We start from the raw sequence: 14,653 nt of genomic DNA, 5'->3' as shown, positions 1-14,653 counted from the left end.
TGGCAGTCACGCATGCGCAGTTTCACATGACGATGCACACCGAGTGAACGCTTTTTGAATATTGTAGCGGGGGTCTCGAGACAATGCGGAAAACACCGAACACACAAACTTCACGCCGCAGGCAGTTCTTGCAGCCGGCCGCGCCTTCCGTATTGGCGGTGAGCGCGACCACGGGCGCCGCTGCGAAACGCGCCTCCGTGACGTCGGCTTAGGGATTCTCGCATTTGTCGTCTGCTTCACTTTGGCTCGCTCTCCCTGCTATTTCTTCGCGCGGCTGGCGTCTGATGCTTGCCCGTACCAGATTTTGCATGCGCGTAACTTTTTATCATAATAAAAGACTTAAAATCGCACACACTAGTTCAAGGCGTGAGTTAAAGTAAAGTTTTGGATACCCCTGCGGAAGAAACATTGCCGGCGTCGCCCCATTCCTTGCGAAGCCGGTCCTGTGCGGAGCGCGAAGAGTCGGAGCTAGGCATAAGTTTCTGTATCCAGCAACCTTTCGAACAAAGAAAACAACCAGCTGCTAGTAATCGATAACAGCGAAAATACAAGACCAACACAAATTCTTGGCCTTCGGGGCTGTCGGCTTTGGCAGAAGGCATTACGATTCCCAGTAATCATACGTAAGGTAAAACAGTTTTTGCAACCTTGCCGACTGCTCGAAAGTATTGTATCCCATCTCTTTTCCTTTTCATGGCATGAAAGTATATGCCGACATGCACTATGGGATGTAAAAACTGTTGGTTGAGTTTCCAATAACCCACTGTGTGCATAGGCGCTTGCTGGTACCAGGCTTCTAACCAGTATGAAAGTTTGTTGAGCAAAACGAGCCCCGTCTACGGTAAAGATACAGTAACACTATCCCTGTTCATACCTCGAAAGATATTTCGGTACATTTCCCACAGCCATATCTTTTGAATATGTACACACGCTTTATAGGAAAACTGCATTCAAGAGGAGGAGGAGGAGGAGGAGGAGGAGGATTGATTGATAAATCTTTATTTGGAGGAGGAGAAACCTTTATTTAACACCATAAAATCGAGCATATTAGTTGGCTGGGTCCTAAGTCCGGGACCTAAGAGTAATTTAATTTTCTTCAGTTCATACGACGCCATCCAGAGTAGACCAGAATTTGTTCTTTACGGCTGGAAAGGGTTGGAGAGCGATAAAGAGCTGCTTGGAAATATTTATCGCTTTCGATTCTTGCAACATATGCACGTATACTATTTATTGCATTCGTTAGCGAGTAATCAAGCCTTCAACACCGTAATAATTTCCTAATTGTTCGGGCTGATAGTAAGTTCGTAATGATAACGATGGTTACGATAGAAATTCGGAGCACAAAACTCGCGTTCGAGTATTCTGGACAACGTTGTCTGGGGCGCGATCGCGGTGGCGTAGCGCAAACCTTCTCATTGTATTTGAATGTGAATAAACAACTCACGCTTCGGATATTCGCCTTCTTGTACGCAGCCATAACGAAAGCCAATTTCTGAAGAAGGTACTGTATGCCTTACAGCCTGAAGAAAATATCCACACGAACCTTGTGAGCCTCCCGAACATCCCCAAACCTAGTAGTAAGACAATTGTGATGGTGCAGAAATATTAATGCGTTAGGCACAAAAACAAATTCATTCTGAACAAGTCAACGAAAACGAAAGAAATAGAAGACAGCCAGTTTATTTCTTGCTGTGCGATGCGCGTGTACGGGCCCGATGCTTGATAAGTAGCATTAGACTGTTGAGTATTCATAAGAACATCTCAGAAATACTGCAGGGAAGTCCACGCGTTTTGAATACTTATCGAGGAGCTCTGAGCGGTGAACCTCGCGAATAAGCTAGAGAGGACGAGTTACACACGATCTCCTGCTTGATGCTCCGAAGAAAATTGTTCGTTCTTTTTAATGCAATAAAGCACAAAACCGGGCGATTTCTAGCACAGGCACTGCTGCCTCTCACGAGCAGAACGTAGCAGACGACAGCGGCGCGAGTCCCTAAGCTGACGTCAGAGCCAGGGGGCGCCACTCAAACATCTCACCGCCAATATATGTAACGAAGAGGATAGACAGGTGCGCCGACTCGGGCCCCCGACAGTGCTCGCTTTTATTGAGACCCAAAAACCTCATGCGTGTTTTCTTGTCTCTCCGTCCAGCAAAGACGGATCCGAACGGACGGGCTTCCGTAAAAAGTCAATCCTGAAGCATATTCGGAATAAACCGGTTTTTGGGGAAACGGTGCCCTTCCGGTCAGGTCCGTTTTTGCAGGACGGAAAAACAAGAAAGCAGGGCACCCCACACGCCGACATCCTGTTACTGGCAGAGTCGTCTTTGCATTCGTACTCCGCTGTGCTCTTTTTTCGTGTGAGACGCTAACCTCGCCCTCCTACCAACATTTTCTGGTCATTTCATGCTTCTTGGATCGAGATTCCGCTCAACTGAAAATAGTTGGGATGAGTCTGCGTTCAGTTCTGGCTCCGCTTGACCCCGATGTGCCCTAGGTGACCTCGTCCAGTCAGTGCTCTATATACCGCACGGTGATGAAGTATAGGGCAAACGAATATATATTCCCTAGCGTGTGCAGCAATACACATCCGAGTCCAAAAGTAGCCCTTACCGGCCTAACCTCCTTCTTGTCGTTTTAATACGGATTCATTATAAGCCCCAGGTCTGGAAAAATCCGGTGTTGACCGGCTCCACACGGACGGTACCATAAACCGGCGCGCCGTCATATAAAAAAATCAAAGCGCTCCTTTCTTGAGAGAAAGATCCCGACCGCGGGACACGTTTTTTCTTGAGGCACTTGAGGTGCCTTCGCCGATCATCATCATCATCATCGTTTTGTGAAACGTATTGTGTAAAGTTGGCTTTCCTGCAGTGCGTTTTGGCGCAACATCAAACGCCATCATTGAGGCATAAAATACTTCGCTTTGAAAATTATTCGGTGAGCATCTCTTCCAGAGAGCAGAGGGACAGCGGTCTGACCAGCTTGCGGCTTGAGGACTCAAGGAATACCCCGTCAATTGGGCCCTAGCCGCGGTGGTAGCCCGCGGACTATTGGAATAAGGTGGCCCCCACTGCTCTTTTCTTTCATATTGGCTCAAATAAAAATTTCGCTCGCCGTGCATGTGCCCAGGTTTGCTGCTACAAATACGGCACAGAAATGAGTACGGGGAAACATATTTTCTGGCAACAACCCAAGTAAGCGCTCCTGGGCCTTTTTTAGGGATTCGTGCACCGAGGTGCAAAACCTACGCTCCCGGCGTCTGTAACATTGGGTAATCGCTTGGCAGCGGGACCCGCCGCGGTGGCTCAGTGGCTAAGGCGTTGCGCTTCTGAGCACGAGTATACGCGGGTTCGATTCCCGGCCGCGGCGGCCGCTTATCTGATGGAGGCGAAAAGCAAAAACGCCCGTGCGTACGAGATTTCGGCGCACGTTAAAGATCCCCATGTGGTCAAAATAAATTCGGAGCCCTCCACTACGGCGCGCCTCATCGCCTGCGTTGCGTCGGTGCGTTAAACCCCACAATCAATCAATCAATCAATCAATCAATCAATCAATCAATCAATCAATCAATCAATCAATCAATCAATCAATCAATCAATCAATCAATCAGCTTGTCAGCGGGCTCGCCGCCGCTGTGCCTCGTGGTGCCCGGCGAGTTAGTTCGCGGGCAGTACTATGGGAAGTGTTGTTGGCCTGGAGGAGTGCAAATGGACAGAAGTCTAAAGTACTAGTAGCAGTATTAGTAGTAGTATTACTAGTATTTACTAGTAGTAGTAGTATTTTGACTTGTCTGTCAGACGGACATTGCAGGATAACGCTCAGCGCAGCTAGCCTTCATTGTGGGACGGTATAGTTTCGTGATGCTATTTGCAAATCCGTTTAAACGGTATCCGTACTTTGTCTGAGAGGTGACCTGGGCGACGGCCTCTTTTTCTTGGACCGAGCAGGGCTGGGTGACTCTGGTGGAGTACAAGTTGGCGGTTGTGACCACGGCCGTCATGGCGCCCATTCTGCAGCAATAGTGCATTGCTCCCTCCTTCCCACGTGGTGGATTGTATGTGTATGGCGCGATATATGGCCGCTCCGGGTGAAACATCGCGATATTGTATTTCTTCACGGGTCGTCGTCCACAGCCTGTCTAGGATGCTTCACCCAGCAAGAGTCACCCCCAATGTTTGCCATTTATTTGCGAGATGAGCCTCGACTTTATCCCGGACACTGCGTTGTAGATATCCAGTTGCAATTGTGGGGAAAAAAATCACTTATCAGTGAACGATATCGCACATTCCTCTATGAAAAGAGGCAATCGATTCTGGTGAGACTGATATGTGACCACCGCACTTTAGCAGGCTAAACGGAAGAGAGGAGATTTATGGATCTGACATTTGTCGAACGGCTGTGAAAGAAAAATCCGCAAAATGAAAGCGTAAGCGGCGACGACTTTTACGTGCGCTTATACGCGTCCGTTTTCCTCACCATGTTGTGGCAAAAGCAGCGCTAATTCACAAACACGTCGCGTGCGCTGCTTCGCACGCATGTGGCAAAGAAACTCTATGGCATGTGGAACTGACGAACGGCTGATGTGATAGAGCGTTGTATCGCGGCCAGTTGTATGCACCTGGGGCACGATCATTATCGCCGCCGTCACCAGTACACGTATGAAAGAGCAATTCTTTTATTTGCTCGCTATCCTGCATTTTCTAATGACGTTGCTGGCGTACTTATACTACGTTCTTGCACGATCCGGCACTGCTGCGATTCACGAGAGAGCGATCGAGAAGCAAAACAATTTATTATTTCAATAAGGTCTAAGCACAAAAGCATCAAAACTTGTGAAAGGATGCTCCCCAGACGGCGACAAAAACCGGCAGCTCCGAAGGAACTCTGCACACAGACACCGATTAATACAGTCAAACAGTCATAGCATCCAACAAGTCCGGACATCCACTGCGTCACGTGATGCTAAAGTCAGAACATTCACCACGTCAAGATATTCGTCCGAGAGTGTGCGTACAACGCGTCAATGCATCCAACGAGTCAGAGCGTCCGTCCGTGCCATTACATCCAAGGAGCCAGCATATCCACGAATGGATGTATTAACTCTTTGGATGCATGCCACGTTGAATGTATATATCGCCACTCGGAATTCTTGCTGCACAGGAAAATAATGAGTTGTCCGAACTCTTCCACGGAAGTGGCGGCACTGAAGCCACTTCAGGCCCTTGCTCGTGGTAGTGTATACATGTCCGCGGAAGTTAACACACGTCCACGCACGTCCATGGCGCATACGTGCCGACACGGAAACAAAAACCGCAGAGGCCGACCACGACCGACCTTGTAAGGCTGCCAACGTGCACAAACTGCCTCCTTCCCCCATCCGTGCATGTTGGCACTTGCAAGTTACTGTAACACCTTGTAGCCATGAAAAACGTTCCGCCAGTTAAAGCCTGGAAAGCCGCTGGTCACGACATGTCCCCGCTCTTAGACGTTAATCCAACGACCCGCACGCGAGCACGCCGACCGCCTTTTCCGGCAGTTACTGCGGTAAAGGGTCCTACTGAAAAATTACGGCATCGCCCAACTCTTGTTCTGTTTTTTTTTAACCATTTCAGGGTTCATTTCGCACGAATTTTGTCCAGGAGCACCGAACTACACGGGAGGTGGGAAACGGTGCATTTCTTGCATGTGCAAATGTTGCCACTCCGTATTTTCACTTTTGTTTTGGAGCCTTTAAATTTGTTTGCACCAACAGTTTGCCCATCGTTTTCTCTTCCCCTTACCTTTGAAAATATAACAGTTCCGATGTGTGTAAATTTCGTCGTACACTGTGCTGAGTTCAGACAAGAATGACACCGTCCGCTTCATTCACGCGTTCCACCGTTGGCGTATAAGCCACTTCCGTTGCAAATTCTGTAACAGTTCGCTGTGAAGTATACTACAGCTCACATACAACGCTGAAAACGGCGTTCTTGTTAAAAACACAAAATTCGTGAAAACAGCCAGAAAAAAGGTGCGGTATGATGGTGGTGGTGATGATGATGTTTATTGACGAAGAGATCTTACCTTGCGTGATATGTCGGCAATTGCTTTCCCGATCAACACCTCATTGCCGCTATGCGCGGGAAATCACCAAGAGTCACTGAGGCGTGTGTCCCTTAAAAACCCGAGGATCAGGTGCAATATGTCTTTCCTGGTGATCAAATGGCCTATGGAAAAAGTATATCATCCAAAGAAACATGCGGAGCGCCTCTCCTTCGAAGTTCCTTAAACAAAGCTAGCCTCTCCATCGCATGCTCTCGGCAATCCATAAGAAAATGTCCGATGTCACTTGTTACACGACACGATGCGCACAGAGCTGAGGAGATGAGGTTCAGCTTATGAAGCCACGCCGGTGTTCGCGCTGAGTTGGTCCGGATGCGTTACAGTAAGGATGCCTTTGTCCTCTTCATTCCTTTGGTAACACAAGGTTTATGTTGTGGTCGCCAAAGATATCTTAATTGTTCTTTAATATGGTTTTTACAATGAATGGCGACTGAGAGTATGATTACCGCTTCCCCCCTTGAAGGGGACCGCCACCAAAACAACTTTTCACGTTTCTTTGCGAGTACGTTTGTGCCTTCTTTTCTTCCGTAGTTTCGACTTCATGCACTTCAAATGGGTAGACGACCTAACTGCCCCTTCCCCCAACCCTTTCGATCGGGTGGAGGAAGTTTATCTCCTGTGGATTCGGGTCGGGGTCCTCATTCAGCCACCTGGATTTGGGGATTTACTGTACGCATCCCCACCCTCTCCTCTTTGGAGGCTGTTCTGTCCAGCACTGCCCCGAAAGTCCAGCAACGGCTGATCGAGCGGGCCCGCCGGATAGCGTCCGCCATTGGAGTCCTGCACTGAGGACCCCACTCATCGAGGCTGCTCTTCCACCATCAAATGAGTTCAACAAATGTTTTAACTATATATACCATTACCACCGGAAGATACAGAAACGAAACCTGTCCCACGTGTCCGGCTGTGGTGAGTAGAGCTGATGCCAAGCACCTGCTGTGTTTGTGCCCGGGTGTAATGACAGCTACGGGCAATGCGCAGAAACAGGCTGGTCTTCGATTGGATTGGGTCTTGGATTGGATTGGATTGGGTGCAGGAAAACAGGTATTACAGGCCGCTACTGAGATTTCTGCACGAAGCTGCACGGCTTCCCATTCGACCAGTCTACTTGCTGTCCTCACTATTTCTGACTTTCATGATAGCCTCTTTCCCTAACTTTCCTGTTACCGTCTGTCTTTTTTTCTTAACCATTTTATGATATGCTGCATCGTAGAAATACGGAAAAATAATACGGCAGAAGCAGGAAGGGGAACCCTTTACGATTGCCCGTCGCGAAAGTTATCAGAACTCTACGTTTATATTGTATTTGTTGGGTAGAGCTTGCGTTCAGGTGATAGAAGACACCAGGGGTTTATCCAGAATTTCGATTTCGGCGGGGGGGTGTCGAAATCCTCCTGGGGTGGGGGGGTGTGTATAAATCCCTGGAGGAATGTGTGGGCCTGCATGCGTTATGCGCAAAACAATCAATGTGCGGGTGTTTAGCATACGTGGTCAATCCGAGAGAGAGAGAGAGAGAGAGAGAGAGAGAGAGAGAGAGAGAGAGAGAGAGAGAGAGAGAACGATCTTTAATGAGTGCAGCTTTCCGGCTCATCCCAGTTCTTTTAGGAGTGATTTCCCTGGAGTTTTTCGGCGTAATACTATTTTTTTCGCACACGTAATATTAACGGTAAACACGTTCTTTGCGCGCAATTTCAAGTTTAGTACGTCGCGCTACTTTCCGTTAAAACAAAAAGTTATGCAGGCTTTAGTGCTTTTTTTTTCCTTTTACTGATGCAAGAACAGCGGCATACATGCCTAAAAACGTGACAAGGATTGAACAAACGCTCAGAAAAGGCGGGAGCTTAAGGAAAACAAAGAAGCTCGCTGTTGGCCCGGTTAAAATGTATCTACTGAGAGATGAAACTGCTGACATAATGAAGAACATCTACAGACGAGGAAACGAAAGGAGCAGAAATGTTCCACGCTCATTTATACTCCAGCAACGTTCGACGAGAAAACAGCACTGAACGGACGGGCTTGGCACTGAAGGTTTCAGCTGTAACAAAAGACAAGGTGTAAAAAGCGCTAAGGGAATAAAGAGCGGCAAAGCCGTAGTTGGCGACGAAATAACCGTGGATCTATTTATTAAGGATGGATGTGATGTTGTATACTATGAGAGCTTGCAAAAGTATTCTCAGAGTGCGCCCGGGCTATGAAGGTACCACTGACCTGGAAAAATGCCAACTTAATTCTAATTCACAAGAGGGGTGATGAAAGTAAAGTTAAATATTACATACCTACCAATCTACTCCATTCTGCATATAAAGTCTCTCCCTCTCTCTCTCTCTCTACATATACATATATATATATATATATATATATATATATATATATATATATATATATATATATATATATATATATATATATATATATATATATATATAACTGTTATTGTATTCATAGGGATAATATTGGCAGGCAAACTCAAAATCCAAAATGTGCAAACTAAATGCCAAAAATTTGCCAGCCAACGCCTCGGCGGAGTTTTGTCATAGCGGATGAGCTGTTGTTCAGTACGACGGAAAACTTCCGAAGCGTCACTGCCCTTCACTCGGCGCATCAAATTGGTCAAAGCTACCTCGAAAATGCTGGGCCCGAGAGAGAGAGGGATAACTTTATTAAACTGAGCCTGACTTCAGCGTGAAAACTTGGGGCCGTTGGTGTTAGTCCAGCGAAAACCAAGGCGGCCCTTGCGATGTCTCTATCTCCCTGTCGTGGGATGCCAGTGCTTCTCAGCCGGCGGTGATTCGGGTGTACAGATTTGGCTACAAAGCCAAAAGTGAATGATGAAGACCTTGAACTACGCCAAATTTTTTCTGTTTCAAAACATCCAGTTTTTTTTTTTTTTGTTGTTGCTTTCTGTCCAACAAGTTCCCCCGACACCTGCGGACCTCTAAACCGCTTTCTCGCGCAAGACCATTTCCATTCTCCACTCTTGTATCTGCGAGCTCAGCTAGAGAAAAAACATTCCGCGCAATCAAAACGTAAATTTCGCTGACCCCAGTTCCCCCTCTCTCTCTCCCTCGACATGTAACGCATCCACCCCCGTGTAATGTCCCCCCGAACGCGGTGCCTTCGTGCAGCGTACGCGTGCCAGCGTCAGATTCGTTCAATCGCCGACACACGCCTCGCATTCCTCGATGCACCACCGCGGGTAGGAGGCGGTGGCTGGCATATCCCAGCCTGGCGCTCCCTGGTGGATATGAATAGAACAACACACAAGAACCGGGCAGGGGGGCCAAGGAACGGCGAGCCAACGCCAGGCCGTCGCAGCATCGGCGGCAGCCGGCGGCCGCGGCGGCAGCTGCGTCAGGAATGCGGTTGCCGCCGCCGCCGCCGCCCGCAGGACTAGAAGCGGAGAGGAGGCGGGGGGCGGCCAACAGCCGGCTCTTTCCGAGGAACCTGCGGGAGACGCGACCGGCGCGGCACGCAGGAATTCCCCTCGGGGCCTTTGTGTGAAAGCGCGCACCAAGAAGGAGTCGTGGTGTGCGTGCGTCGTTGGACTGGAATGCCGCACACCGCTGCCTTCGCAGCCCCCCTCCGCCCTTCGCCGCGCAGGCGGGAGTCAGGAGGGGCGCGTAGCAGACGACGCCGGACCAAGCAGACGACATGCGAGGCACAGCCTGCGCTGCACATCTGCCGCTTGCCCGGGTATCATTCATAGGTCGCGGGAGGCAACAACAAAACCGCATTCGAAGGGGAAGGGGAGAGGGGAGAGGGCTGGTGTGGTCACCACCCCTGCGTGGCCGCTCGTTTCTGAGGGCCGGGCCGGCTGGCCGGCGAAAAAATGCGCGTTTTTGAGCGCTGCCGCTGACCTGCCGTCACCGGCCTGTTCTTGATCGACGGATCAGCGGCGCAGCGACGACGCGGGACGTTGTCGTCGAGGCAGGGGAGGTCACTGTTTTCTTTGAGACGCGCAGGTCGCCGTGCCGCCGTGAGAACTTGCGTCATGACTCTTGAGTCACACATGCGCATTTGCGATGCTAGGCAGTCGGGTTCGCTGAGTTTGTTGTTGTTGTTTCTTCCTTTATGGCGCGCCGTCTCTCGTGTGCGTCCCGAGCATAGCAGCCGGGAAGTTTTCCGTTGCTCCAAATAAGCGTGCTCGCGCGTGCGGAATGCTGCGTGCAGGATACCGGAACGCGTTGCGCGGGGCAAAGGCAACGTTGATATCTGTTTTCCGAGACACAAGGGCGAGCTCGTTAGCGCGCCTTCGTGAGCAGCCCTTCGATCGGGAGATCGAGTCACGCAGCCTTCGATCCAGATACTGCCGGCGGCCGGTCGAAACTGCTCGTATCTCGCGTCCGTAGGCTTCGAAAGCCGTAGTGCAGAACTTGGGAGGAGGAGGAGGAGGAGGAGGAGGAGGAGTCGTGGGAGTTAATTTTGCGAACGGTGCAGATGGGTGTCCAACTCATTTGATTTAAGTCACAAGCGGAACATTCAAAGCGCGTACACCGAACGAACCGCATATTGTACTCACGAACCTGCGTAACGGGTAATAACTTCATTGAAACTGGAGAGAGAGAGAGAGAGAGAGAGAGAGAGAGAGAGAGAGAGAGAGAGAGAGAGAGAGAGAGAGAGAGAGAGAGAGAGAGAGAGAGCTCTTTATTAGAAGAAAGCAGAGAGGTCTGCTGGCATGTATTCGCCTACATGCTACTCTGCGAGGATGGCGCAAAGGGAATGAAGGCCCTAAAGGAAGCAGGGCGAAAGAGAGTAGAGAAAGGGAAGAGGTAAAAAATAAGGTAACATAGAGTGTTCCGTAAGTTACGTAAAAGTCCAGGTGGTCGCACAAAATGACGATGTAGAGTTCTACATTGTCTCCGCGACGCCGATGTCGTGCAAATAATCAAACACTGCATCTAATACTTTTCGCTGGGATGATGGAGATGACCCATGGCCCAAGAAGAGCTTTCAATGATGAAAGTCCGTTGTGGAGGCACTCGATCTTCTTGGTGAGGTGGCTCCTGGCGAGGGTTTGTGGTTTGACCGAGGGGATGTCGGTATGAGTTCGTAAGTGCTGCGTTGAGGCGCAACCGATGGTAAAGCGTCTCAAGTCGACGTGGGATTCGCTCTGGGAGCCTCATTCTCAGGTCAGAGTCTATATGGTACAGAAAGGGGTAATGAGTTTCGGGGAAAGACCAGAGGTGGTTTCGTTCTTCTGAGGCGAGCTGCTTCGCGAGCGCTGCAGCCTCGCGCTTTGTAAAAAAAACATCCTTAGAAAACAAGGAAATGTCACGTTTTTTCCTGCTCTCTTCTTCTTTTGTCGTGCTCGTCTTGTGTTCGCGCATGGCCTCTGGTTCTGTCAGCAACGCAGCATACGTTTGCGTGCAGTCGGCAGAGATATCTGAAACAAGACTCTGCCAGGGCGCTCCCATTCAATGGAACTGAATGTGACCCATTACAACTCAAAAGTGAAGAATCACTGGCTGGAGGATAGACATCCTATTACTAGGAAGGAAATATTTCCAGTTTCTGTTTGTGACCAAGGTGGTCACGCTTAAGGATGATAAATCATGGGGCGGAAGAAGCGGAAGACTTCAGAAGCGTGACTTTATTTCCGTTAATTAACCATCATAAACCTAACACATACTTGTAGAGACGCGCCCGGGTAGTACAGTAGTACGCGCCCGGGTAGTACGCGCCCGGGTAGTACCGAGACCTAGTACAGTAGAACCTCGTTGATACGCTTAAAAAAGAAACTCGAGGGAGAAACGTGCAATGCGAGAAAACGTACTATGGGAAATTTTAGGGGCGAAGCACCTTAAGGCCGAGGCTTGTCCGGCGTCCGTGCTCACGGCACAGCACCGTGTAAATCGAAACATTTGTGAACAAAAGGTTCACAAAAGGTGAGAGAGAGAGAGAGACGCACAGCACCGTATAAATCGAAACATCTGTGAACAAAAGGTTCACAAAAGGTTAACAATTAAGAACAAAATAAAAGGTTCACAAAAGGTTAGAGGGAGAGAGAGAATGCTCCTGGAGAGCCGTGCTGCGCATGCGCGAGTAGCACTGGATGGGATTGGATTGGATCGAATTGGATTGAATTAAATTGAATTGTATTGGATTGGAAATCGTTTGAGCAACAGTAAGCACTCTCACGGGTAATTTATGGAAAAACGATCCCCAGTGCTTCGCCCACTCGTCATGATTTACATCGTGGAGATGCGTGAATTTTTTTAGTGTTCACAATTGAGAGCGTAGTAACCGGGAAATCGTATGAGCGGATAACGTATCAACGCGATTCTACTGTATAAGTCCCACACATCCAGGATACAGACTTCGCGAGCGCCAGGCGCAAATTTCTGATGGTGGAGTAATAGCAAGGGTGCGGCCAACGGTCTTACTGCGGCACTGAGCGTTTCTTCTTTTTCTCGGGCCCCGAGGCATGCTTCCCCATTCACACGCTGCCGGCTTCTCGGTTAGGTGTCGTTCATGGCCCTTTTTCAATGCCAGTGTTCTGCCTCCATGACCCCCTTTTCTGCTACCGCGCAACCGTCCCGCTGTTGTTCTTATCGTCCACGCTCTTCGCAGGTGATAAGACTCACTAATACCCCATCCACTTAACGACTTTATTGGCCTGCCCTCCTTTGACCCTTTCCCGTACATGCTTTCAGCTCTCCCTTTCTCTTGTACAGCTGAGGTTGGCAGAATTATCCGGCTTTTTTAGGGCTGCCCGGACCTTGTACTAGCGGCCACCATGGTCGGCCATCTTGTTGACACGCGTCCGACGGCACGGTGGCGGCCATTTTCGTGACCTCATGAAAATATAAATAGGAAAGCGGTAGTCCAATTGTCTTACTCACATAATGCTTGATGTGGCGTGACTGGAGGTATAGGACCCCATAAGGTAGCGGTATCATCTCCGTGATGACCCAACGTAGGACTCTACTGTTTGTGCTGTCTTATCAGACCCGGGTTGTGCACATCACTCGCCATCAGCTTAATCAATCAATCAATCAATCAATCAATCAATCAATCAATCAATCAATCAATCAATCAATCAATCAATCAATCAATCAATCAATGAGGTATCGCTCAATGTTCTCTCCTTCAATCAATCAATGTATACGACCGATGCCGTGGTTCGCACCGTCGACGTACGCACGCAGACGTGACGTTTTGGGAACAGTCGAACCTCGTTATAACGAAGTAGTATCGGGGCAGCAAATTAGTTCGTTATAACCGATATTCGTTATAACAGTAGATGTAAAAATCGGCTATAACAAATCGACAATATGGCTCACGCAAAAATACTTGATACAGAAATGCATTTTTTTATGCTTCGAATCCGCTATACACAAGGTAAAACTTACTTTTCTCCTTGTTGCATTTCGAGCTCAATGAACCGGAACACTAGGACGTGAAATTGCAACAGAACAGAGTTCACTTGACAAAACAGGACTGCGTCCTTGTTTATATGATGAAGGATGTGATCTTCGCCTGGTGGATACTCACAGCACTGAGCAGCATGGAGTTTTCCACAGTATACACGGACAAAAGGACCTTTATACTTCTGCAGTTTAGAACTACGGGGGTTCTTCCAATTAGCTTCTCAGCCTCCTGGTCAAATATTTCTTCGTTATATCCGATATCGCGCGGCTCTCATGGTTTCAGTTTCGTTATAAAAGAATAAGTGTCACTGAAATAAAGCGTGGCCAACCAAAGTCTGTACTTAGATCGCTATAGCCGATAATTTGCTATATCAGTGTTCGTTATAACGAGGTTCAACTGTAATTGATGCGCGCTCGCTTCTATGAAGGGAGTCATTTCTTCTCCGGGAATGACAGGGGCAAGTTACAAACAGCATCACTGGAGGGTATCCCCGTGCTCAGCCGTGTTTTGTAGCCGCCTCTGACAATATGATGCGGCCAACTAGAGAGCCGCTACACATGCGTCGCGTGGGCTCGTTTTGCTCAAGCTTTATTGCCCACGACGACGGGCGCGTCATTGGAGGCACATTGATCGTTCTTAACAACATCTTCAATAGCTAACGATATGCCCATGCAGAAAAGTTCGAAGTATGAGGAACACCGGCATTAAACTTCTTGATACCGCATTGAAGAAGGAAACAGTTGAATGATTCCAAGACAAACTCGCCGTAAAAGACACGTATTTAGTTCCTCAGCGAACCCACTACGTGGTCATGTATTTACGTTTTTCGGCAAATCTCCTGGAAGACTGTTGCATCAGGGTTCTCTGCCTGCTGCCTTTACTGACAAGTCCCCCGTGTAAATGCCCAACGTAACGTTGTAAATGCCGAAGGACCCTAACAGAATCCCGCTTTCTTTTCCAGCCTCCCTTATCCCTCCTGCACTTATTCATCCCAGTAGCGGTCCCAGAGATTGGTTTTGGGGGGCGGGCGAATTTTTTTTTTTTGGGGGGGGAAGGGGTTTAGGGGGGGGGGGGGGGGCGAATAAGAACTGCTCCTATCCTTGCGCCAGTTCTGCGGAGGAGGTGATAACCATGCCGGCATCTGCGCGTGTGTGGTGTAACCCGCTTGCGCACAAATC

Source organism: Haemaphysalis longicornis, unplaced genomic scaffold, assembly GCF_048455015.1.
Source record: "Haemaphysalis longicornis isolate Haplotype H1 unplaced genomic scaffold, Haemaphysalis longicornis Haplotype H1 scaffold_2, whole genome shotgun sequence".
NCBI classification, from domain to species: Eukaryota; Metazoa; Arthropoda; class Arachnida; order Ixodida; family Ixodidae; genus Haemaphysalis; species Haemaphysalis longicornis.
Note: the sequence above shows the minus strand (reverse complement) of the source record.